This window comes from Natator depressus, chromosome 5 (assembly GCF_965152275.1).
Source record: "Natator depressus isolate rNatDep1 chromosome 5, rNatDep2.hap1, whole genome shotgun sequence".
Classification (NCBI taxonomy): domain Eukaryota; kingdom Metazoa; phylum Chordata; order Testudines; family Cheloniidae; genus Natator; species Natator depressus.
In genome coordinates, this window is record NC_134238.1 from 66806589 (window position 1) to 66832050 (window position 25462).

At 40.1% G+C, this 25462-nt stretch overlaps 1 protein-coding gene and 1 non-coding gene across 3 annotated transcripts in view; one reads left to right on the plus strand and one right to left on the minus strand.

Annotated features, from left to right (window-relative positions):
• EFNA5 (ephrin A5) overlaps positions 1–25462 on the minus strand; it is a 265947-nt gene that overhangs the window by 145882 nt on the left and 94603 nt on the right. The gene's annotated exons all lie outside the window — the stretch shown is intronic.
• Positions 8631–8771, plus strand: LOC141988327 (small nucleolar RNA SNORA76). The gene has a single exon (XR_012639746.1). It is a non-coding gene; the product is annotated as a small nucleolar RNA SNORA76 (small nucleolar RNA).

Genomic DNA, 25462 nt, shown 5'->3' on the forward strand with positions numbered 1-25462 from the left:
CAAAAGATAAATTATGATAAATTATAAATTATGGCCAACCACCCAGTTGCACAATCACGTATTTTACAAGGACAACTGTGATAACTGAACTGGCAACGTTGATTACCCTCTGGGTAGAATAAGAAACCTGTGTACTGGTTAGAGTCTCTCTTACCCAATGTCCCAGATATATGCTGTTAGTTCAAAAGTATTCATCAGCAATCTTCTTGACTCTGGGAATGGTAGTGGCTTTTTACCACCAAGGAGAAAGGAAAATGATTGAAGGGGATAACCATAACTTCAGATAAATAAAATGTGCACAAAGATCTCCATACCCTGCACAATAAATATGTGGTCTTTTCCTACCAGAAATAAAAAAGCATTTTCTTTTTGGTTTTTTTAAATAAATAGCTAATATATTTAGTGAATGTGTGCTTCTAACAGCTCAAAGATTGAGTTCCTGAGATTTACCTTTTATGTTAGGGGTACTTGGTAATGCTTCTTGTCTTGGACAGGTTATATACTTCGTAGACCGATGGGGACCCATCTTAGCTAATTTTTTAACAGCTGATATGACAGTGATGTCTATTACTCAAATGGACAGCACTCTATCGATCAGGGTTCCACTTAGCAACTCCATTTGTCATCCTACTGGTCTCTACCCTCATCTGGGGTGAAATTAATCAGGTGCTACAATAGTTAATCTACACCCTAGGTGCAACTGAGCAATTAAAAGGTGTAATGAGCAGAACACTTAGTGTTTCTACCACAAAATGCACATACTGGGTTTCTTTATAGTTCCCCTATAATGGCCAAATAGGGTCAAGAAACAATTCACTCCCAAAGGGGCCAGAAACACACTATAATAGCATTTGAACTCTAGCTATGTCAGGTGCTCGCCACTGCTGCTTTAAGACATGCTTCTTTTTTTCTTACATCAAGGAATACAGCAGGAACAAAGCCAAGCGCCCAACAAAACAACAGAAAGGCTACCTAATCAGCCGTGTAAAACACTTGGGGAAGTCCATAAGAAAAGCAATATTGAGACATTTAACGTTCTCCCCCATAGTACATGTAAGCATCCATGTCATGAGACAGAGGCTTTTTATTCCCTCACCAAATGCCAGCAACAGAAATAATTAAACATCTTTCAGAGCTGAACTGCATAGTCATTAGCCAATAGTCAATGATTAGAAGTGCCACTGAGCTTGAACTTCACTTTACCCAGGCTTTTCTAACCATTTCCATTCGGAAAGCCTTCCATAACCAGATTTCCCCTGAGAACAGTTTTATGATGCTATAAAGACTCAACCAGAGATGGGAGCTCCATGGCACCTGAGCCGCAGACAGAACAATCAAATAACATTTAATTGCTGGATGACACTGTGTGGCTGGGCTTGAATTCTGATCTCCAAATATTATCCATGCAACTGTCTGCGGAGATAAGGCTCTTATGATAGCAGCAGATAAAACCAATTAACAGCGAACAATTCAAAATCTTGACTTTCACCATAAATACAGTTAAAGGATGTGTAAACAGGGAGAGGTTTGATATCATCTCTACTACATCAAGAATATGACACAGGACCTAGCTCCTGCTCTACATGGGCGAAGGAAGAGGATATGCATATGTGCTCGAGAGTTTTAGAAAGAGTGAGCATGCTACATATTCAGAGAAATACAAGAGCTGTTAATTACTTTCGAAAGAACTGCTGGATTGCAAATGCTGATAATTGCAAATGCTGAAAATCTAGTGAATTTTTAAAGGTAAAATGCTATTTATGGTTTAACTGTCAAGCACGAATATTTCATAATAAATAGACTACACACATTTTTCTTTCACCTTTTTACATCGGTCTCTTTTCTACCTTATGAAATCCCACTAGCATCTCTGTCTGGTGTTGTTCATACTCTAATCTACTTCATGATAAATTTCTCAGTGCTACTGCCAAAACCCTGAGATGAGACTCCAAACTTTAAGTCCTGAGCTGCCTTTTTTTTTTTTTTTTTCTCACAAGCTTACAGCTAAGGAATACTATGGAGATGCGAAACATAAAAATGACAGCGAACATAAATTCCCCAGAATGCTCATGGAAATTTCAACACCATGCTTCGTGGGGTTCTTTACAGAAATAGGGTGCTTAAAAGCTTCCCATGTCACCTGAGTTGTTCAGGAAACAAATTCTAAAACCTAACACACACAGGATTTTTACTCTTACCAATCTCTATAGTATCTGAGCATCTTCCACATAAAAACAGACTGACAATAGCAGAGTCTCTAGTAGAACACGCAGTGTCTCTGGCTCTACTTCCTATTCACCCCTTCTTTTTACATTTCATTGCAACACTTTTAAAATGTGATTCTCCTCTGAAAAATTATTCTGTAAAAATGGACATTACGTGTTTCAATTTATATTTTGTTTGAATCAATTCTAGATCACATTTGCTCAGATTAGAGGTAAAAGAATGTCTTTTCTAACTGCCTTCCTTGTAAACTCCATCTAGTATTCGCAAGTCAAGTTGTGTTCTGTCTGTATTGTGTATATCAACCTCACTAGTATTAAAGGTTCTGCATGCCAAATTCTGCCCTCATTTACACATGTAGGACCCTTCAAATCTTTGTGAAACATCTTCAAATTCTGCCTCTCTCTTTGAAAGGAGAGAGGGGGGAACTGTCAGTTTAGTTCTAAGAAACCAATAGCGATGGAGAGAATGTTAGTCTTGACCTTTTTTTTTTTTTTTTAAATTAAACAAAAAGGGGACATTGTCTTTGGAATCAGATAGTATTACTTAGAGATGAGATCCTACTCTTGACCTCTTCAAATCAAATCTCTGCCATCTCTTCTAGTAACGGCTTTACAAAGCCTTAGAGGAGCTTGGAGCACAAAAGTCCTTCATTCAGATCATCCACTGAGCACAAAACGCAGAACGCAGAAATGACAAACTGTGCATTTCCTTTAAACCCAAAAAGTTATTCAATCATCTATTCTGTTATTTCCTTATAAATACTAAATCCAGGTAACCTCTATAAACACAGTAAGCTATGACACTCCTATTTCATACAATAGATTTAAGCATGATGTTTTCATGCAATCTTTATTCATTCCTAAAACTTTGTTCTTCCTTATGAACCTCCTATTTGACCTAGCGATTATCCCCATCCAAACTTTAGTGTGTGTTCCCAGATATCGTCATGCCTTGCACTTTTTCAGTCTGTTTTAGCAATGTCTTCCCACCTGGTTTGTCTGACTCTTACAACTGTGGGGTCACTATTGGGTCACCAGTGTGGTGTCTTAGGAGAAAGACTGATGGCCTAATCCTCCCCAAAGGATTAAAATTAAGTCTTTTTTATTACAGAATAGGTGTATGGTGCATATTGGAGCAACACCCCGGTACCAAATGTACATGGTGCAATGCGGGGCAACATCCCTCCCCCATCTGAATGCCCTCAGCATCCAAGCAGTAGTTCTGCATCTTAATGCCTTGCTCTTCTTCCTCTCTTCAGAGCCCTTTAAATATTTCCTTCATAGAAAGATGTGTTTTAGAAATAGGGCAAGATTGGCTGTTACTATTTCCATATCATTCTCTCAGAGGAAAAAAACCCAATCCTTCTGTACAGCATTTTGCTGTCTGTGAACATATTTGTTTGGGTTTTTTGCACCTTTTTATTTACTGTTCACTTTGAAGTTTCCAGACTTTTCTCCCCTCTTATGTTCTCGCTTGTTTTGATATGGTTCGCACATTTCCTGCTATTACAATTAACAATGCACACACAGGAACAATAGCCACTGTCACAACATTCTCAGCTTCAAAGCTAGCTCCAACTTGCAAGGCATAATACACAGAGAGGACGCTAATGAAAAGGCTGAATTTAAAATCCCATTTATCCTGAAAAGGTCATGCCACATTGAGATGTCCTTGGCAGATTGCTGGGAGACACTGGGCTCTTTGAATGTTGTTGTGATCATTTTCTCGGCAAGATAACTATGCTTTACATGTCTGGACTGTTTAAGGGTGCAACATGTGCTAATTTAATTTATGTTTTTAAGGGAACTGAACCTTTTACAGAGGAAATGCAAAAGGCTACAGCTTACACAAGGGATTTCACCCTCCTTTGAAGGGCTATAGGCAGAGCATGTAGACAGCAATAACAACTTGGGTCAGTTTCCTGGTAGTGTATTTAATTCAGAAACCCTGCCTTGCAAAGAGACTACTACCAGATAAGAATGAAATTTAAGAAAAAAAAATCCTCTTAGGCTTTATAAAGATCTTGAAATGATTTCAGACCATTTATATTCTAATTATACAAAATCATATAAAATAGCAGTAGGTTATTTTAGGCAGTGGCTACACTACTGATGTTTTGTTATTTGAAGAGCTTTTGGCCATAGAATAGCCTGTGGCATCTAGTTTCTGACTATATTTTCAGCAGATACCAACCACAGCCACTACTGGTATTTCACACTAAAATGCTCATCAGCTTTCTTAGCACCATGGACTATTTTTTCCAGACTATTTTAGGAGCACGAGGGAACTCTATGAACTGAACTAACGACCTGTATAATACACTAAAAGAAAGATGAAACAATGTGGGGGGGGATGTTTCAAAGAACTGAAAGTAAAAACCAATCTCAACCCCTTCTTAGAGCATGTGCTATTTTTTTTATATATAAATATAATAGCTTTACATGTGCACAAAGGTAGAATTATAACATCATATTATCAGTTGATTGGTCTTTTAAATTACACCCCCTCGGTTCACAGGTGCAGTGAGCATTTAAGGATAATAATTCTTTTCAAACTGCAACTTTGCACAAAAGCTTTCTTCTGGGGGCTGGAGGATTTTCTTGCACTCTCGTTTATTTATTTGGCTTAGTTACTTGTAACCTTAAAGCAAATTATTGTATTTTTAGTAAGGTGAAATTTAAAAAGTAAGACAGAAAAGTAGAATATTCATCCCACATCTAAAAGGATCGGGCCCAGAGGACACCAAAAATGAAGGGCATAAAACATTCAACATCTAAGTACCATAGTGTCCCCTTCTCTACTTTCTTATATATTTACTGTACAAATCATATATGATCGACCTACAGCTACCATCTTCCTCTTTGGCATACTTAACACTTTTCTATTCCCTCCAGTACATGCAAAACATAGCTGCTCAAGTCATCTTCCCCTTCAGTCATTCACAACCATTGTTGTCATGTCAACATACCCCTTTAAATCCCTCATTTTCTGATTAAATACAGATTTCTTGTCTTCACCCTCAAGGTCATTTATACCTCTGCACATCCTTATCTCTACTTAACTGCCCTGGTCTCTTATTGCATCATGCCCCCTTGCCCTGTCCTCCGTTTTACTGTAACAGCAACTCATACCGTGGGCTTTATGCTTTCCTTCATATACCCAACCACGCATGGAACACCCTTTCTGAACTAGTCTGACACACCATTACCCTCTTCTCCTTCAAAACCTTCAAGGCCCACTTGTACATGACAAGAAATTAACCAACTACTCATGGCTAGAGAGCCAGTTCTATTTAAAATAATCTGTAATGTGTTTATTCTCTTTCCCTTCACCTGTTGTTGTCTAAGGATCCAATTCTGCAACCATATGAGTTATGAGTTTGGGGTCTTTAGGATGTCTGCTTGTAGGGATTATGTCTACTTATGTGCCTAGTACATTTTGGGAGCTGCAGCAAATCAAATAATAATTAATAAGAAAAGTATTTGTATTTAATGCAAAAGCATCATGGGATACATCTTGTACACAGATTAAAGTTGTATTTTAAATGTATTTTGAGAGACAGAAATTTCATATCTGCATTTTTCTATCTTCCTGGCGCCCCTTCCTATGTTGGAGAAGATTTATTCCATCTTCTATTTTTTATGTTTTGCAAGACCTTGTGGGAATGCAATGAGAAAAGAGTGACAAAGGCCTTCAGGAAATTAAAAAAAAAAAAACCCTGACAGAAAAGTGCACTGACACTGGTGAAGAGAGAGGCATATAAAACATTCTTTTTGATCTGGTCCTATAGGCACAGTGAGAGCCTGCTGTGCAGAGGACAAGCCGTCTCCACGCCAAAGGGGAGGGAAAGAAGAAGGTGCAGATTCCAGGAGCTGGTCCAGTGAAGATGGGAATGATGAACTCTAGTATCTGTGAGGAACCTGAAAGCTGAGCTGCTCATGCACCATCCACCATTAGGGGAGATACATACTTCTTCTGCCAGCAAATAGCCCTAATGTGTGCTCCAGCAAGGAAAAGACTCCAGACACAGTGTTCTCCTGGTTACCAGATAATTTAATACAAAAACGTTTGACATTTGAAGATAACAAAGATTCAGACACTTTGGATGGCGTCTTGTCTTGGTAAATATCCTGCATACTGCATTTCACAATCAGTATGTAATTAATATCTCTTTTGATCCACTTCATAATAAATTTGGTTTTATGTTAAACAAAATATTTTCAGCTGCAAGAAAAGGAGGAAAAATTCTTTATTTGAAATACACAGAGATCTGTGTGATACAATGGGTTAGTTAATAAGTATTTCACAACAGAAGTGCTGTATTCAAAACTTGTCCCCCATCTTGGAAACACTTACACTTGCTTGCAACTTTACTCTCTTAAAGATTCCTTTTGACTTGTATGGGACACCTTACAAAAAGAAAGTCTTGCCTGTGCAGAAGTATTTGTAGGATTAAGGTTATAGGCAGCCACAAGCGATAAAACTGGTGGACAAATACTAGTTCCCATAAAAACACCACGCTGTTTGCCCCAAACCAACACAATGCAGCTGACAGTCTCTGCTCAGGAATTGCCCAGGAATAAAATAGCAAAGGTGCTGCAGATCCGGACTGGAACGCACTGGCATGGGTGTCTCACACAAGTGTTCTCTGTCTCCCACTTGCCTGAGCATTAAACTAACTTACGCGTTTAAAAATAGAAGCAAGAGAAAAAGATCGTCCTCAGAGACAGAAATGATTTTAACAGTTGTGTCAGCAACTTCAGAATTTATTTTAAGATGGCATTTGAATTTAAGTGGCAATGCAGATCTTTTTCTGTTTATAATATATTTCCCACCTCACATTAAAAAAAGGGGGGGGGGAGTTTAAACACAGTTATATAAAAGATTTTATTTGGAAAATTTAAAAAAAGTCAGACGTACTAAGTTCTACTATTTCCCCCCCGGTTCTTTTAAGTTTAGGGACATATGCACCTATTCAATGCATACTGCAAAGGAAGATGATGTTGGTAAATTACTATTAAAAGTGTCTACAAAGTGCCTATCAGTGAAACAGTATGTGGTGTATTGCCCAAACAGCCACAGCAACAAGATCTACAGTAGTCACACAGGAGGAAATGCAAGGAATCGTACTACTAGACGTTTGGGCTCCAAATATCACAGAAATTATCATTAAAAATGAATACAACTGTGTTAATTGATGCTATCCTAAACTGCATTAAGATGCAAAGTGATGAAAAATGCCAGAAGTGGGATCAGAGCATTTGAAGTCACCACATGATACACAACTTTCAGGGCAGTGAAACCTGCCTGTATGCTGGGAAGAAGGGAGGATAAAAACAACCAGAGAGGCCATAGAATTTCATCTTTTGTGAATTTGCTAGTGGGATTTTCTCTACACGTTTCTCTATGTATCTGCAGTTCACAAGGGAATTTCCTGAACACATCCATAGCCCCGTACAACAATTCTGGTACTGGGACGGAGCACCATGATGCAGAGCAAATTGTGTTCTTGTTACCTCACATGTTTTCAGCAGAAGCTCTTTATATTACTGGTGGAGCTATTTGTTGGTTGCCCGACACTTCCCAATATACAACCCTGTTGTCAGTTACTTATAACTTTTCCAAATTCTAACCACTTGGGCTGAAATTTTCCATGCTGGTATCTACCTCAGGATGAATTTTTCTGGAAAATTTCAGCCAGAATCTCAGCCAAAATGGTTCAGCCATTTCAGTGCTTTGGAGCAGAAGCTTGAAATTGGCAGGGAGTACCTTTATGTCTGGGATGTGCCTTTTACCATCCCTGTGAAAATCCACAACATTTGGCCAAACTATAACTCTTGAAAAATCACAATTTGCACATGCTCAGTAAAGGTTTCTTAGATTTTAGCAGCCAAATTCCTCAAAGATTCCAGCATGCTCTAGTCCAGGCCTGAACAGAACTTCCCTGCAATTGCTGCTCCCGGCTCGTACAGGCTATGCCAGGACCAGGTACTGCCTCCCAGTAGTCAGGCCTAGTGGTTAGAGCAGAGGCCAAAGCCCTGGGGTGAAAGTAATTTAAAGGACTTACCGGTACGCCGGAGTCCTGAGCAGGGGGCATGGCCTCAACCAGAAGAGGCGGGGCCTTTAAATCAAGATTTACAGGCCCCGGAACTCCGGCAGCAGCGGCTGGGAACCCTGGGCCCTTTAAATCACCCCCAGAGTTACCAACAGCAGAGGTGGCTGGGAGCCCCAGGGCTCAAGGGCAATTTAAAGGGCCCGGGGCTCCCCGGGCCCTTTAAATTGCCAGAGTCCCAGGGGCTCCCGCCTGCTGCTGCTACCCTGGGGCTCAGGCGGAGATTTAAAGGGCCTGGGGTCCACTGCGGCAGCAGCTGCCGGAGCCCCTGGCCCTTTTAATCACTGCCAGAGCCCTGCCGCTGCTACCCCAGGGCTCCGGCAGCAGGGCTCGGGTGGCAATTTGAAGGGCCTGGGGCTCCGGCTGCTGCAGGGAGCCCCGGGCCCTTTAAATAGTCAGCATGGGGCTCCCTGCAGCAGCCGGAGCCTCATGCCCTTCAAATTGCCAGGCCCTTTAAATCGCCAGCATGGGAAAGCCGGTCCAGTCCAGCGTACTGGCTCTTGCCGGTATGCCAGACCGGACCGGCTTACTTTCACCTCTGCCAAAGCCAGATGCAGCGTGGCACTGGAATCGAGATCCGGGGACCAGCTAGAGTCATAACTGAGATCAGAGCTCATAGACAAGCCTAGTGGCACTGGAACATTTTTAATAGTGGGGGTGCTGAAAGCCAGGCCCTTTACCCCATCTACCCCATCCTTCCCCCCGCAAGAGCTGAGATGCGGAGCCAGCAACCAAGACTCCAGGTGTGGAGCCGGCAGCCTGAGGGTACTGCAGCACCCCCCCACATCCCTAGTTCCCACACCTATGGACAAGCCAGAATTTGTACTGTAGCCAGAGTCCGGGTACAAGCCTGGGTTTAAAGCCTGGTGGTCAGAGCCCAGGGACAAGGCAAATCTGTATCACAGCTGGGGTCCAGATACAGGCCATAGGTCAAAGCAGGTTAGTCAGAGTTTGAGGGTCCGGGAGGGGCAGGAAGTGGAGGCAAGGCTGGAGCGGGTCAGTAACAGGGCTAGAGCAAGATTAGAGCAGGGCAGCGACAAGACTGGAACAGGGCTTGGGCAAGGCTGAGGCACAAACAGGAACAGGATCAAGAGCAGGCTGAGAGTCTCAAGACTCTGATACACTGTGAGACTCCCAGCATGCTCCCACTTTTCAAACTCTACTCTAAATACAGAATTATTCATTTCCTCATGGGCTTTTCTATAGCTCTCATCACTATAATATCTCAGCAGTTCACAAACATTAATTTATTCTCACAATACTCATATGTGGCGAGAGGGTGGTATTATCCCCAATTTTACAGGCCAATTTTTATAATCTGACTTGCCAATGCCATATAGTGAATCAGCAGCAGAGCTGGGCCTAGGGTCCACTTAAAATAGAATACTTCACTCTTTACATTTAACATCATTACAGTTAGGAAAAGACAGCCAACTGTTGAAGAAAGCTTTAGAATGGAGCCTCTGTATTAAGCAACTAAGATCATTTAGGAAAGAAATGAAGAGGTTATAGAGAACAGAAGAACGCTAACTAGTATTCAATCAGCACAGTTCAGCCAATGCAGATGAAATTTGGTATTTGCTGAAGAAGAAAACAGGGGAAGGGAAGAACTGTAGTGCTTATATTTACAAGAGGCCTTTTTATCTCCTACAAGATCATCACTAAGCAGTATACAGCCCCTGAAATCTAGTGTCCACGGCAACCCTGAGCACCTGACAACCAGTCAGAACAAGGACGAGCTTTTCCTTGTGACTTCTGTAGGTACCAAATCACATCTACCCCGCACTGACTGTGAAACAAGTTTGCTCCTGAGAGACAGGCTCTCTTGTGTATACTTGCAAAGCTCTAGGTTTTAAAGTACACAAAAGCAGGAAATATTGTGTCCTTGTAAACTCTGAAAATTATTTTTTAAACCTTACCAAAACTGGACGATAGGAAAAAAAAAAACACACACCATGGTGAAAAATCCTGTTGAGAAAAAAACCCAACCTACAATTACACCCATTTTCCAGTTCCTAATATTGACAATCTCTTCCTTTAAATTTTTAATTAACTGAATCTTAGATATCCTACTAATTATATTTACACAGTTCCACCTCGGCAGCAATGAGCCTTTAAAAATACTGATGACTAGCATAACTGAGAGCATGAAGTGGCTACAAGTTGAATGACAGGTTTGAGACATGTGTTATTCTCTGCCTTCTAAAAGCCCTACGTCAATCCCCACTAAATGGGGGAAATAAAATAATAAACGGGAAATAAAAGCTACATGTTGCCCCTCTCACTTTCCTTACTGCATCAAAACCACATCTTTCACAAACATTACCTACCTGTCAAGATATCAGATCCTGGAAAGCAAAATACTAAGTTGATTTTGTGATCTTGGCTGCCACCGATATGTACTTAATCCATCAGCTGCAATTTCAAAAGGCCTTGTATTTATATGATCTTAAGCATAATATGACATATGCTAACTTTTGTGAGTCTACTTAATTAAAAAAACATGATGAAATATATACCCTATAGAAAAAGTTGTATTCATAAGCAGCAACATTGCGCAGAGAGCCTGCTATCTAATGAAAAAGAACTCCAGCTCCAATTAGGCATCTTGATTACATCAAAGTCTATCCATCCTCATATTTGTACAGCACCTACCATGGAAGGCTAACCAGCAGGACTAGGGCCTTTGGGTGCTACCACAATGCAAAGGGGGAAAAAAATAAATCCCATCCCCAAATCCCATGAGGGATATCTATCCTTGTCCCCTGCATCTAAATCAGAAACAATGTGCATTTTCAAACCTTCCCATTTACTGAAGATGGGCAGGTATTTATTCTTAATGATTCATGTAGAGCATTGCATCATTCCAGAGACAGTTGTTAATTACTTAAGGCTGGGGTCAGGAACCTGTGGTTTGAAAGCCACATGTAGCTCTTCAGCGACATGTGTTTAGCTCTTCAATCCTCTGGCATCAGATCACAATTTTCAACAGTACACAAGTGCAAAGGAGGGCTTTTTGGCAAGAAAGGCCTTTGATGGCTGTGTAATCAACCCAGCTCCAGCAGTCTTTCCTGCACTAGCTAAAAGCAAATGAAACTTTTAAAAGTCAATCAGTTTTGTCAAATAGCTTGCGCTCTCTCACCTCCCATCACCTTCCCTCAAACCGGGATTTGTATGAAAGACAGACAACAATTAAAATAACTCCTCATGGTAACACAGCAAGTAATACTTGTGATCTTTTTTAACTGACATGTGGCACTAAATGATGCCTTTCTGATGGCTTTAAAGAGTGGTTTGCAGCAAAGTGATTTCACTCTGGGTGCAGTCTTTGTCTGCCTTGTCCTTCTCATTCACTGTACTGAAGTGCCTGTCTCCAAACAAAACAAAAAAAGCATTCTCTCCTTCCTCTCCTTGCAATTTGGAGGAGAGCTAATGAAAAAGGGGAAAAAATAGGAAGGTAATACAATTTGAAAGAGCTGCCCTCCCAACACTGATACCACTGTTCTGTTCATCCTCACTGATCAATTTGGTTGTCTCCAGCACATCTGCTCATGAGCTAACAAATGATAAATTCCATCTCTGAATCCATAAGCAGAAAAATGGCAGGCTAATAAACAGCTAAGAGAGGAAAATATATGCACCTTTCATAAGCAAGACAAATCACTCATTCTCACCAAATGCTTCCAACAGGAACACTAATTCTGTATTTATTTGCAGAGCATATGTGCCGTGTCCAAAGCAGTGCATTAAAAAAGATCTCAGGCAACCAATTGCTTTGATTACATTTATTCTTTCCTGCTACAAAGTCTCAGAGTTACTACTCTGAAATAAGAAACCATGCAGACAGAAAACAGTTTATTAATGGTTTTGGGGGCAAGGGGCATGCTTATTATTTTGAACAATCCTCTCTGAGAAACAAGGAAGGAAAGGAATCTTTCCACAAAATATTGAGATCATGCAACAAAAGCTTTCATGTGCTTTCCTTTCAACATCAGTTATTTTAATTAATAATGCCGAGAACATATTGTGGGATTCCTTTTGTTTTTAGATCCGGTCATGTGACTTTCCTTACACCAGGGAACACTGGGTAAGCTGTAATGTTCTACCAGGCCAATGAATGGTCTCTTTTAAAGCTAGTAGGTTGATGAATGGTTATTTGCCAAGGCCTAAGCAAGTATTCTTCCTTCTGTGATCCCTGGAGTGATAGATGGAAGAATGAGGCAAGAAAGAAGATAGAGACAAGCCCAAACTGACAACCAAGCATCTCCAAGCAGTATTGCTTTAATCAAGCCTCAAGAGAAGTAGCTTTTTGTATTATTACTATAGACTCATTCCCTTACTGCAAACATAGACCATGGATATACTGTGCTATGTTGCCCTATCTGAAAACTACAGTATAATGAAACTAACACAGAGAAGAACCCTCCCTAGGACTCCAGGGAAAAGTTTTTTCAGAAAGATAGCTTCATATAAATTCTGACATATGAGATGCACACCTCATCATGACCCCAGTCCTGAGACAGAATGATACCAGGGCACACCTCAAATGCACTTAGTATACTAATGCAAAGTAATTTCTGCCTTTTTGAGCAGTTGAACTATCTATGCACTAGCTCTGAATTCTTAAACTCCATATAGTCCATATTTTTGTTCAAATGGCCAGGCAATAAGCAACAACATACAGTTAAACTAGATATATTCATATGCAGTACACTTGGATTTTTTTTAAATCAACATAACCTATGAACAGCACACACACACCCCAAGAAGCCTTTACATACAATTAATGGAGGACAAGGCACAAAGGAGGACAGTTACCAATTATACAAGTTTACATGAATTTAATGGGTACTTGTTACAAGAACCAATTAACTGTTTCCTAGGAGATTTATTCCATTGTCCACTAACACCGCACACCATTGTAACCCAGCAGGGACTGGGACCATTGAGGCAGAAATACCTTCAGCAGCCCATGCTAGCAGACAGGAATGTAGAGAAAGAACCACTATTGAGCACAACGTAGAGGCTAGTTAGAGTAGCAGTGTCTTAAGGAAGGTGGTCAACCCTCTTCGGAATAGGTCCTAGGATTTGTGCTGCAATGCAGCTGCTGCACAGATGATGCCTAAAATGATGGCGCAGAATGAAGGTGTGCTACTTCCTGACTCAGCCTGGCTCCATATACAAAGTCAAGGGGGTAGGATCCACTTAGCATTTCTTAGGCTAGGGTTAGATGATCATAGTAAACTTCTGCTGCAATTCAAAGTCCCCTCCACCCCACATTCTCCCTAACACATACATATGCAGCCTGGGTATGGGGGAGAAGATGCTGCAAGTTTTGTGTTGTTAAACAGGATAAAAAGAAGAAATGAACTTCTTTATACAACTTAATGTAAGCACTACCATTGCAATACAATAATGGAATGATCTTCAGGGCATGCTGCAAGCCCTATCTATATTGTCAGGCTTTTCCAAGGGAGGAGGTGGGTACTGACTGAGGTTTTAGAGCTGGCTATTAGGGAAGTCCTTTGTTGGCACTGAGCTAGTTTTCAAATATTTTTAATTACTGGTTTAAGTTTTGTACATGCACTGAGACTTGTGATAAGCACATTTTAAAAGTCTAAACACATCTAGATAACATTCTTAATCAACTATGTCTCGTTCCCAAAAAGAGAAGAAATGTACAATACAGAAACACAGTTAAGAAGGCACTGGATGACTCAGAGGTAGAAGTCTTTCATCTCCAGGTAAATGATTTAAATGCAGACCAGGTAGCTAGTTAGTAACCAAATGATATTAACCTCCAAATACTCTTCTGTGGTCTATGTGAAGCTGGTTGGTGGTTTCAGTCATTTGACCAGTTTACAAGTGACTGACCATACTACAAAGAAGAAAACCAAAAAACAAACAAGAGGTATTTGGCATCTGGGGAAGCAGTCTCAGCAAAGGAGGAGACTGAACAACCTCCATGGGGAGGGCTATAGGGCCACTCACCCTTCCAAAGATCACTCTGGCAGGTATAGGCTTTGTCATGCGACACCACTGCTGCACAGATGGCATCTAAAATGGTGGCCCAGAAGTGAGGCAGGGCAGTGGGTCAGTTTGCCCATCACTCCCTATTGTGTACCCATTTCATGACTAACTAAAGCACTTCAGTCTCCACGATCATCAATCCAGCACCGTTCCCAAGTACTGAACTCACATGAACACATGTCAAAAAGAGCAAAAAGAAATAAAAATTGATGGATTTTTCCTGCAGAGGTTCTTCGTGGACAAACAAGAGCATAATATCGGCAATACCTGTGATTGCAAAAAGAAAACACTCTTCCCAGAATAACGTACCAAGGTATTATATGAAAATTACATGCTGCAGACATTTCCTGAAATGTGGAACTGTAGTGAGACAAACTTCGGTGCTTTACTGCAGTAAATGTACTGACACCATATTACATGTCTGTGAATAAGCTCTTTGTGCATAGTGACAAAATGTGTAAAAAGCATTGCTATCAGACAGACTATTTGAAATGAGTTGGTGGTCTTCATCCAGTTCCTGCTGGACAGCTCTCCATGCCTCAAAAAACACTGTGATATATTGTAATAACTGGAACCCTTCCTGGCAGATAAGCCCAGGAATGAAGGAGCCATAGAGACTCAACTAACCTCTACCCCAGAACTGAGGCAAATGGGTAGGTAGAGTATGCAGAAGCCTGCACCACTATTGTTGTGCCCTATCTATACTGTGGATAAAAAGAGTAAATTAGCGTCCTGGCATTTCAATCCAGTCCTTTCACAATCACTATAACAACAGTGTAAATGTATGCCAAATATTAAAACACACAATCTGGGTAACTACATATGCAAATGGCCAGTTAGCATAGAACGCCATCTGCTCCTGTAATGTTATAAATTGTGGGTACAAATTGGATACACAATTGCACAGCGCCAATTTTCAAAATCAGATCCTAACTGAGCACTGGCAGTAGACAGCAAAGCCGTTACTCCACCTCTTTCGGTATTATTATTAATCATGTTTAATACAGTAGTACCTAAGGATCAACCAAGATCAGATCCCATCATGCTAGGCACTGTACAGACACAGAATAGCAGATCATCCCTGCCCCAAAGAGCTTACAATGAGATAAAAGATAGACATTGGATGGGAGAGAGAGGTATAACAACAAGCAGAGCAATCAATGTGATGGCAACAAAGATCATGTTAGTTCCATGTTTACTATTTTCAGGTGGATTTAGTTAAGAGGGGATAAGCTAAACAGAAAGAAAAGTGAAGGGACAGGAGACAGTGAAGGAAAAGTGGGTGAGGGGGATATGGCAAGAGAGAAGAGGGTAAGAGAGGCAACAGCCCAGTGCACAAGCAGACCGTGTAATTGTTTACACAATCTACCTGTATATTTTAACTTTGTTCAATGCCAATTTAAGGTTATTAAAACAGATCTGTGTTACAGTGCAAAAGTATACCGGTATCTCCAATGACAAGTGGCATTTCCAGTGCATGGGTAATGTTTTAATAAGGTTACAATAGAACTTGCTATATTTCTCTTCCACCCTCCATGATGGAATGCCACCTCTTAGACTCTGAATATAAACTGTTTAGATTTCCCTAAATGAAAATATGAATTCTCTTCAGAAATTTCCCCTAAGACCTGCAAATTCCTCAAAGTCTAGGAACTGTGTGTGTGTGTGTAAATAATATACTCACTAAGCAAGCTGATAAAAAATTCCTGTGATGCTCTTCAGAATATACCACCCCCCACCCTTGTTTAAAATCCTCAAAAGTAGGCTATTTGGAGTTTTCTTTAACACACACATGTATGGGATTTTTTTTAAAATAAAAGAGCCGATTCTCACAATTATGCTATATATGTGTATGAAACAAAAAATTTTAAAAAATTATTTTGCATTGATTCTGGACTGATCCTTGCTATTTTTTGTTAATGCATTTCAGCATAGCGGAACCTGCACCACACAGGTGCCTGAAGGTATTACTTATTCTGTTAACCATGGGGAACAAGGGTGAAAACCTTTTCACTCTACAGCCTCATACTCTTTTGAGGGGAGAGGGGGCAGGCAATAAGTGGTCCAAGTGTATAAAGGGGAGTAAGTGTAAAATGCCCTCATTACAAAGTTTGAAACTTAAAAGGTATAAGATGTACTTTGATTCTGAACATCAGGTAATCTTGTGAGCTGCATTTTGCTTAGCCCGTTCTGCAGCTTTTCCACACACAAAATTCCCATTGTCTTCATAGGGAAGTTATGTATGAGGAACGGCTACAGGGTAAGGCTATAAGTACCAAGAGCCAAATCTTGCTGGTCTTACTGAGGCAAATAGGCCCACTGACTTCAGCAGAATTATTCATGTGAGCAAGGCTAAAAGAATTTGAATTTAAGATACTAATTCAGGAAAAGTGCAGAATTCACAGAATATGAGACTTCCCCTTTTACCTTCCAAACATACATTAAAGTTAAAAGAAACACTTTAGAGAAAAACAGTGCCTGCATTTTAGATAAAAATTTCACTCATTGGAGAGAGAGACACCCTTTCCCCATTGGCTTCAGGGCAGGTCACTGGGCTGGGAGCCAGGAGTTCTGGTGTTATCTCTTCCACTGAGAGATGTTAATATTTCTGTACAGTTATCCTTATTACTGACAAAGGTTTCGCTCTCACATCCCAGAAGGCAAACAATTAACATTTCTTCCTTTTTACAAATAAGGATATTAGTAGTTTGCACAAGTTCACTTCAGGAAGAGCTGAAAATATGGAACCCAGTTTCTTATATGACATGGCCAAGTCTCAGCCACAGTCACCTTCAGATGGAAGATGTCAAATCTATTTTCATGCATGTGCTCTAACTCTGCTCCAACAACTAGTCCACATTCTGCTATCACAGCCAGGGACAGAAACCAAGAATCTGAATAACATTCTGTTACTATCTCACAAATAGTCACAAAACCTACTGGCAAAGTGTATTTCATGTCCCTTCTAGAGGCTGCCCCAACAGAAGATAACTTACTTTTCTCACTGGTTCCTCGTTTAGTTCAAGTAGTCTGCTAGGTCCTGGGTGATGATTCTGATTTTACACTGCAAGATATTACATTTAGAAGAGAACTTTGACATCAATATTTGTTTTATTGCTGTTTGGATTAATGATGGCTGTCTCTAAGAAACAGGTGGGGCACTAGATTGTAAAAAGTATTTGCCAGAAACGAATAGTGCTGTGTAGATGATTTTGTTTGTGTATACATAAAATGGAAGATCCTGCCTTTGTGGGCTCCAAAAAGGTCAGAACTTAATTTAATAAATTTATCTGTCAAGAAAGCAAGCCTCTGTCTCAAAGGTTTAACATTAGCACTTGTTGGGTGGCTGGAAGCCTTGGGGCATTGCTAATGAGTTACACAGACTTTCACCTATAGGTCACTAGTTTGAATCCAGCCCAGCTGAGCAGGGATTAAAAGCTGTTTCTGTGTAATGAATGTTTAGCAGCCCCTCGATGAGGTGAATTTTCATTCCAGCTGCTGCATTACAAATTCATTACCACAGTTTGCAGGCTCAGAGACCAAGAACTGTATGGGTCGTGGATGGGTGACTGAACTAGCCCTGTTGCCCCAAGAGGAAGCCTCCTCCCTGCTCCCAGATCAGCATGCAGGCAGGGTATGTGGGAAGCTTACTCTGCTGCAGCTCTGTAGATAAACAGAGGACTTCACCAGGGCTCTGACGCATTCATCAGCACTAAATCCACACAGTGTTTTAAGCATTTGTGGTTATATCCAAGTTATTTGGAAATATACAATTTGGATCATTTAATAACTAGCATAAAATATCACACAGTGCTGCACAAAATCTTGCAGCAACATAAAGATCCTATTTAAAAAAACAGATCTCTTTTCTGTTGTGAAACTGGTCACAGTTTTTGGGCTGTTGACAGGTGCCTTGTACTGGGCTGACATTGAAAGTCCCTACGGCATACCACATCTGCCTAAGTAGGCATCTCTATGATACAAATTGTGAGAGATAGTCCTTTTGGGTTGAAGGGGACAGGGCTCTTGGCTCCCACTCCTAATCCCTTTAGTATTGTCTCAGATCCCCTAACCATGAAAAGGGTAGAGGATAGCAGCACCAACTGCCCAACTGGCTTGCTTTGGGGATTGCTGAACCTATCCGATCCGGCCAGTACACCAGGCTCATTGTCTCTTTGAAGTCACAGGGGTACTGATAAATGGCCTTCCTGATGGCAATTCCCCTGAAGGTTTCCAGGAGTCTCTTTTGGAAGCTGTAGAGCTGTGGTCTGTTCTCTCCAGAGCCGCCAAGCAACTAGTGGGAACTTCCTGTTCTAAGCTCCAAAAAAACCTGTTTCACTTTCTTGTTCTTTTGCCCTAGAACAAAGCTGCAACATTTGGATTGTAAACACAATACCTATGGGGGCGGGGAGGGAATGTATTGAACATACACGAATTTATGAAAGCATTTCTACTGACCACGGGTCATCTGACGAGTTTTGTTTTTAGACTTAACTTTGAGAAAGGCAAATTTTAGATTGAAATTCATGAAACAGTGTCTTAAGAGACGGCAATGTACCTAAGAAAGCCCCCAATTCTGCAAACACTTAAGCAAATACATAATTTCATACATGCGTGTAGCCTTACTAACTTCCCTCAGTAAGACTAATTATGGGAGTAAAGTTATACACTTGCTTAAGTGTATGCAAAGCTGGGTCAAAATTGTGCAATTCTAAAACAGCCTGTCAAAAATAATAATTTATAGCTATAATACTGTGAATTAAATGTGAATGTGAATTAAAGAGAAAAAATGAACATTTTTAAAATGTTCAAACTGGAAGAAAACTCATTTTACAAATACAGTAGAAATAAATAATATAATTGCAGCACCAGCATAATACTTTCCACCTTCAGAATGTTATACTAACTTTAAACAATTCATCTTCAGAACATTCCTGTAAGGTAAGAATATGATTAAACCCATTTTACAGGGCAAACTGCAAATTGTTCTGTGCAGATTAAAGTTAATAGAGTTTCTGGCTCACAGTCATGTGCTCCAACTATTCATGTATCTCCCCTCTCCCTCATGCCCCTTTTCCTGGTTCCCCCAACCCACCCAAAAAAAAAATCCCTTCTTTTTTCTCTAACTTATGACCCTAGCAATTTGTGTATAGTGCTTTATTTAACTACTTGTATATGGAGGACTGAAAATAATGCAGATTAAAGCTTTTTTTAAAAAAAGTGTATTATTGCTCTGACCATTTATTGTGAACAATATTTCAGTTCCTGTCATCGTCATGACTCATCCAAAAAGGAAATAAAAATATTCAAGTTACGCTTTTCCTATGGGATATGGTTGCTCGCTGTGATGTGTGTATTCTGTCATCACAATGCCGATGCACTGTTATGACAATCCACTGAGTGCAAGACTTATTTTGAGGCCTTTTTATAGTCCTTTATGTCCTACAAGCTAGGCTTACAATAGCCTTTGAGATATTTAACATGACAGAGTCCCTTTAAACTTCTACCCCTCTGTCAGTTAGCTTGCTCTTCAGTACCTGAGAAAAACATATAGTACATCCTACATAAAAAAGGTCCGGGAGCGGGGAGTATTTTTGTTGGGAATATGAAAGGGAATTCATTTCCTAAGCAACAAAATATGAATTAAAAAAACAGAGAACATTAACTGCTCTCACAGTTCTGTGCCTGAATTTCAGACACATCTGGAAACACTAAAAGTAATCTAGCTACCAGACTTGTACTGGCAAACAACTATTTAGATAGTACTATCAGTTGCACCTGAACACAAAAATGTACACACAATTATTGGTGGGTACAAAACCTTGCCTGCAAAACTAAAGGCCAATGTTTAAAAATAGTTTGGGCACAAACTATTTTATCGGGTCCAAAAAATACACTATTAGTATACTGGATCAATAACTGTAGTAATTGTTATTTAAATTTCAAACTCAAACAACAAAAAGCATCTTTATCCAAGATTGATATTTTTATATACCAAGTAAATAGTTATTAAAGTCATCTAGCAGTTTGGTTTAATAACACGAAGCAAGCAGTCTCATTGCAATGATATTATATAAAATCTCAGCATGCTGACATTACTCTAATATTGCATCCAATTTGTAGGGGGATCATTAACTTCTGTAGATTTAAAAAAAAAAAAAAAAAAGAATAATGTAACTCAGTAATACCAGTAAAGCTTTTATGGTAAGAATACAAAAAAAAAAAACCCACTACCTTATACTGAACCTTCAAGCTGCCACGTTCAGAACCATTCAGATCTCTGAAGCAGGGAAGAGAATAAAATAGGCATTGACAACAATGGAAACAGAGCACTCCTGCAAGGCCCCAAGTTGTTAAACAAAAACATATTAGGTAATGACAAGGCTTAGCAAGCCACTGACTTATTAGTCAACACGCTAGTTCATAGCTGACTGGAATTCTCAAAGCAGATTGTCTGTCAGACAGTCAGTTCCATTACCTTGTTCTGATAAAACCTTCAAAACCCTAAGACAGCTATCCTCCCCCATCATCTAGTTGGACATCCAGCAAACAAATCTGTGTGGTCTCTGTGTGGAGCTGAAATTTATTTTCCATTAGCTTTCTAGCTGTTGTTATTGTGGCTTGTTTCTTTATTCATCTCCCACCACTACCCAATAAACTATACCTTAGATTGTATGGCTACTAGAGTTTGCCTCCTTGCTTTGTAAATAAAGTTGCAATTTGCAGTATGATTGTGATGTTTTATTTAAAGCAAGTTTCCACATTAACAGGCATAGTCACCTTAAACTATTTTGACTGCAAACTACTTCGTCAATTCTAATGGAAACTGGCCATAGCTTTTGTTTAGTTAACTTGCCATAGAACGGGTGTGTACAAAGAACTGCCAATAGCAGAGGGTTAGATGTGAAAAATTATATATATATAAAATACTCAATATTTCATATTTTCCCTTGACAATGGAGAATACTGTTCTTTGCATTACAGATGTAACGTCATTAGACCCCCAGCCAAGGCAAATGTTTAGTAAAACTCATCTTTATGCCATAATCTGCTGAGAAAGAGCTCATGCCCTTGAAGCTAAAAAGGTTAATAAATTTTACATGCCTGATTTTTTTTTTTAAAGCACCATCAACTGAATTACATCCTGATTATTTTCAGGTTTATAGGAGCATGTTGCCACCTGCTGTAGCATCTACAGAGGGGAGAGCTACATCACTTTAGCTTGGAAAGTGCTGTTGAGGTTCCATGCAGCGAGGGGATACTGAACTTCAGACAGGCAGTTACGCTGAGAGCCCTGGACAACCCCAGATCAGGAGGCCACACTGATTAGCTTTAAACTTTCTTAGCCCCAAACTGAGAGTTCTCACCCTTTATTAATTATTATTATTTATATGACCATAGCACCCAGAGCCCCAAGCATAATTAGGCTCTCTCCATGCTAGGTGCTGCGCAAACACTGATGCAGACATGGGTCCCTGTCCCAAAAGGATACACAACCATTACAAACCAGGATTCAGCCCTTAGTTTGGAATTATGGCTATTTCTGAGGAGACAAGCTCCAAATAAATTAATCTGTAAATACTGAGAGTTAGAAAGTAACTTCAAATCTGGCAAGCAATACTACAAACAGTATCACAGCTCTGCATTCAGATAGTATTTAACCTTGCTAAGTTTCATCTTTAATAAATTCTTATTAAAATGATGTCAAAATATTTGGAAGGGGGTTAAGAGAAAATGAAAGCATCAAGTGCACAGTGATCTAAATTTTTTGGTACTGTAGACAATCTTGTTGTATATAGTTTTAACAACAAATAAATTTCAAGAGATTTCTGAAACCAAGTATGGTAAATATTTATCTTCCTCTCCATCCATTGCTTACAGACTCACAATATGCACCGAAAAACAAAAAGGCAGGAATGGGAATGTTTTCCTCCCCCTCAATGGGAATGAGGGGGAGGAGGAGGAAAAGGACAGCATTTCTGGTGGCATTTGTCATTTTTGGAGACTTGGTTCAGTGAATCCCCTTATTCTGAAAACCAACTTAAAATAATCTGTAGTACTGCTGATCCATCTGTCTCTAACTGCAGAATGACCCTCTTTCAAGGTTTATGTCAGCATATTCACTGAGTTAAGCAATATCGAGAAGAAAAAGAATATTTTTTCTCAAGAGGAAAAATTAATTCTTGACAAGAAGTTCTTAAAACAACACTATGCCTCACTTGGAGAGGAAATTTCAGTAGTCATCTCTGCAGTATAATGAGTGGAATTATACAGAGCGTGGTAGGTACGTCATTATGCAAAGACAAATGTATTCACTGATTCCTCTGGAAAGACAATGTACATGATAACATAACGTTTAGAAAGAATGTTATTTGAAATAAACTTATTTTGGATTTTTTTTCAGATTTGAAATTATATATATATATGTTTTGAAAATGGGGCATCTGTAGCTATTGTTTACCTATATATATACATATATGTTTTGAAATTGACTATATAGACTAGCTATAGATATATGGTATTCATATTGGTTCTAATCACTAATTCATTATTGTGAGCACTGTGAGATATGAAGATGCTCTATAAAATTAGAGTTCGCTCAGATTCTTTCCACTGAAGAGCTGATTTTCCTGTTCTTTACATTTGTTTTAAAACAAATGTTTTTGACATTCATTCCATGGAATAAAATTACAATACAAACTCATTTATCAAAAATGTTGTATAGGCATCAGAAATATTTGCAGGTGTGCAGGGCTGGATAATCAGGCCACTGGTTGGATAAAGCCCCAATCCTGCAATGGGACTACAAAGCAGATGCTTTTATAAATGCACAAAGTCCCATTGATTTCAAGGATATGTCAAGTGAAGATCTGGATCCTACCTCAAGATCTAAGTGAGCCAACTGAAGCGTTAGTTTAAATTTACTTTTGTAAGAACATAGATACTACCAATAGGTGTCTAAAATATAAATCAACAAACCAACCAACCAGCTTGCATTTGGGTAAGAGGGAATTTCAGATTCAAGCAGACTTTCAAAACTGTAATGAAATTGTACCAGGCCAGGCATAAAATCTACTTGCCTGCCCTTTACCATAATCACTGATAATTAAAAAGCTAAAGATATTTTACCTGCCTATCAAAATCAAAGATAAAAAAGCCCGCACTTTAGTGAATGGGCAAATCAAGTTTTTCAAGGTTGGATTAAGAGATTTGGAAAATGATTTTTTCTACTTACACTTTAGGGACAATGCTTTTCTGTTTCACAGCATTTACCACTAGAGATGTAGACTTGAGATTTCCATCTTGATAGAGAGAGGACAGCTGGACTTAAGTTGTATCACATACCATATTCTACATGATCCAACTTAAGTTCCTAGTAAGAAACTGAATGAAGAGGTGAGGCGTATTTTGTTTGGGCGATTGTCACTGATGAAGCTGTCTCCACTGATATCTTTAATGTACAGATATTGGAAGTTTCTTTCGATCTGATCAACAATTTTTTGGGGCATTTTGACCTATCAGATTTTTTAAGCGGTTTTACCTCATAGAATCATAGAATATGAGGGTTGGAAGGGACCTCAGGAGGTCATCTAGTCCAACCCCCTGCTCAAAGCAGGACCAATCCCCAACTAAATCATCCCAGGCAGGGCTTTGTCAAGCCTGAGGCTTAAAAACTTCTAAGGAAGGAGATTCCACCACCTCCCTAGGTAACGCATTCCAGTGTTTCACCACCCTCCTAGTGAAAAAGTTTTTCCTTATATCCAACCTAAATCTCCCCCACTGCAACTTGAGACCATTACTCCTTGTTCTGTCATCTGCTACCACTGAGAACAGTCTAGATCCATCCTCTTTGGAACCCTCTTTCAGGTAGTTGAAAGCAGCTATCAAATCCCCCCTCATTCTTCTCTTCCGTAGACTAAACATCCCCAGTTCCCTCAGCCTCTCCTCATAAGTCATGTGTTCCAGTCCCCTAATCATTTTTGTTGCCCTCCGCTGGACTCTTTCCAATTTTTCCACATCCTTCTTGTAGTGTGGGGCCCAAAACTGGACACAGTACTCCAGATGAGGCCTCACCAGTGTCGAATAGAGGGGAATGATCATGTCCCTCAATCTGCTGGCAATGCCCCTACATATACATCCCAAAATGCCATTGGCCTTCTTGGCAACAAGGGCACACTGTTGACTCATATCCAGCTTCTCGTCCACTGTAACCCTTAGGTCCTTTTCTGCAGAACTGCTGCCGAGCCATTCGGTCCCTAGTCTGTAGCGGTGCATGGGATTCTTTTGTCCTAAGTGCAGGACTCTGCACTTGTCCTTGTTGAACCTCATCAGATTTCTCTTGGCCCAATCCTCCAATTTGTCTAGGTCCCTCTGTATCCTATCCCTACCCTCCAGCGTATCTACCTCTCCTCCCAGTTTAGTGTCATCTGCAAACTTCCTGAGGGTGCAATCCACACCATCCTCCAGATCATTTATGAAGATATTGAACAAAACCGGCCCCAGGACCGACCCTTGGGACACTCCACTTGATACCGGCTGCCAACTAGACATGGAGCCATTGATCACTACCCGTTGAACCCAACAATCTAGCCAGCTTTCTATCCACCTTATAGTCCATTCATTCAGCCCATACTTCTTTAACTTGCTGGCAAGAATACTGTGGGAGACAGTGTCAAAAGCTTTGCTAAAGTCAAGGAACAACACGTCCACTGCTTTCCCTTCATCCACAGAACCAGTTATCTCGTCATAGAAGGCAATTAGTCAGGCATGACTTGCCCTTGGTGAATCCATGCCGACTGTTCCTGATCACTTTCCTCTCCTCTAAGTGCTTCAGAATTGATTCCTTGAGGACCTGCTCCATGATTTTTCCAGGGACTGAGGTGAGGCTGACTGGCCTTTAGTTCCCAGGATCCTCCTCCTTCCCTTTTTTTTTTAAACATGGGCACTACATTAGCCTTTTTCCAGTCGTCCGGGACTTCCCCCGATCGCCATGAGTTTTCAAAGATAATGGCCAATGGCTCTGCAATCACATCCGCCAACTCCTTTAGCACTCTCGGATGCAACGCATCTGGCCCCATGGACTTGTGCTCGTCC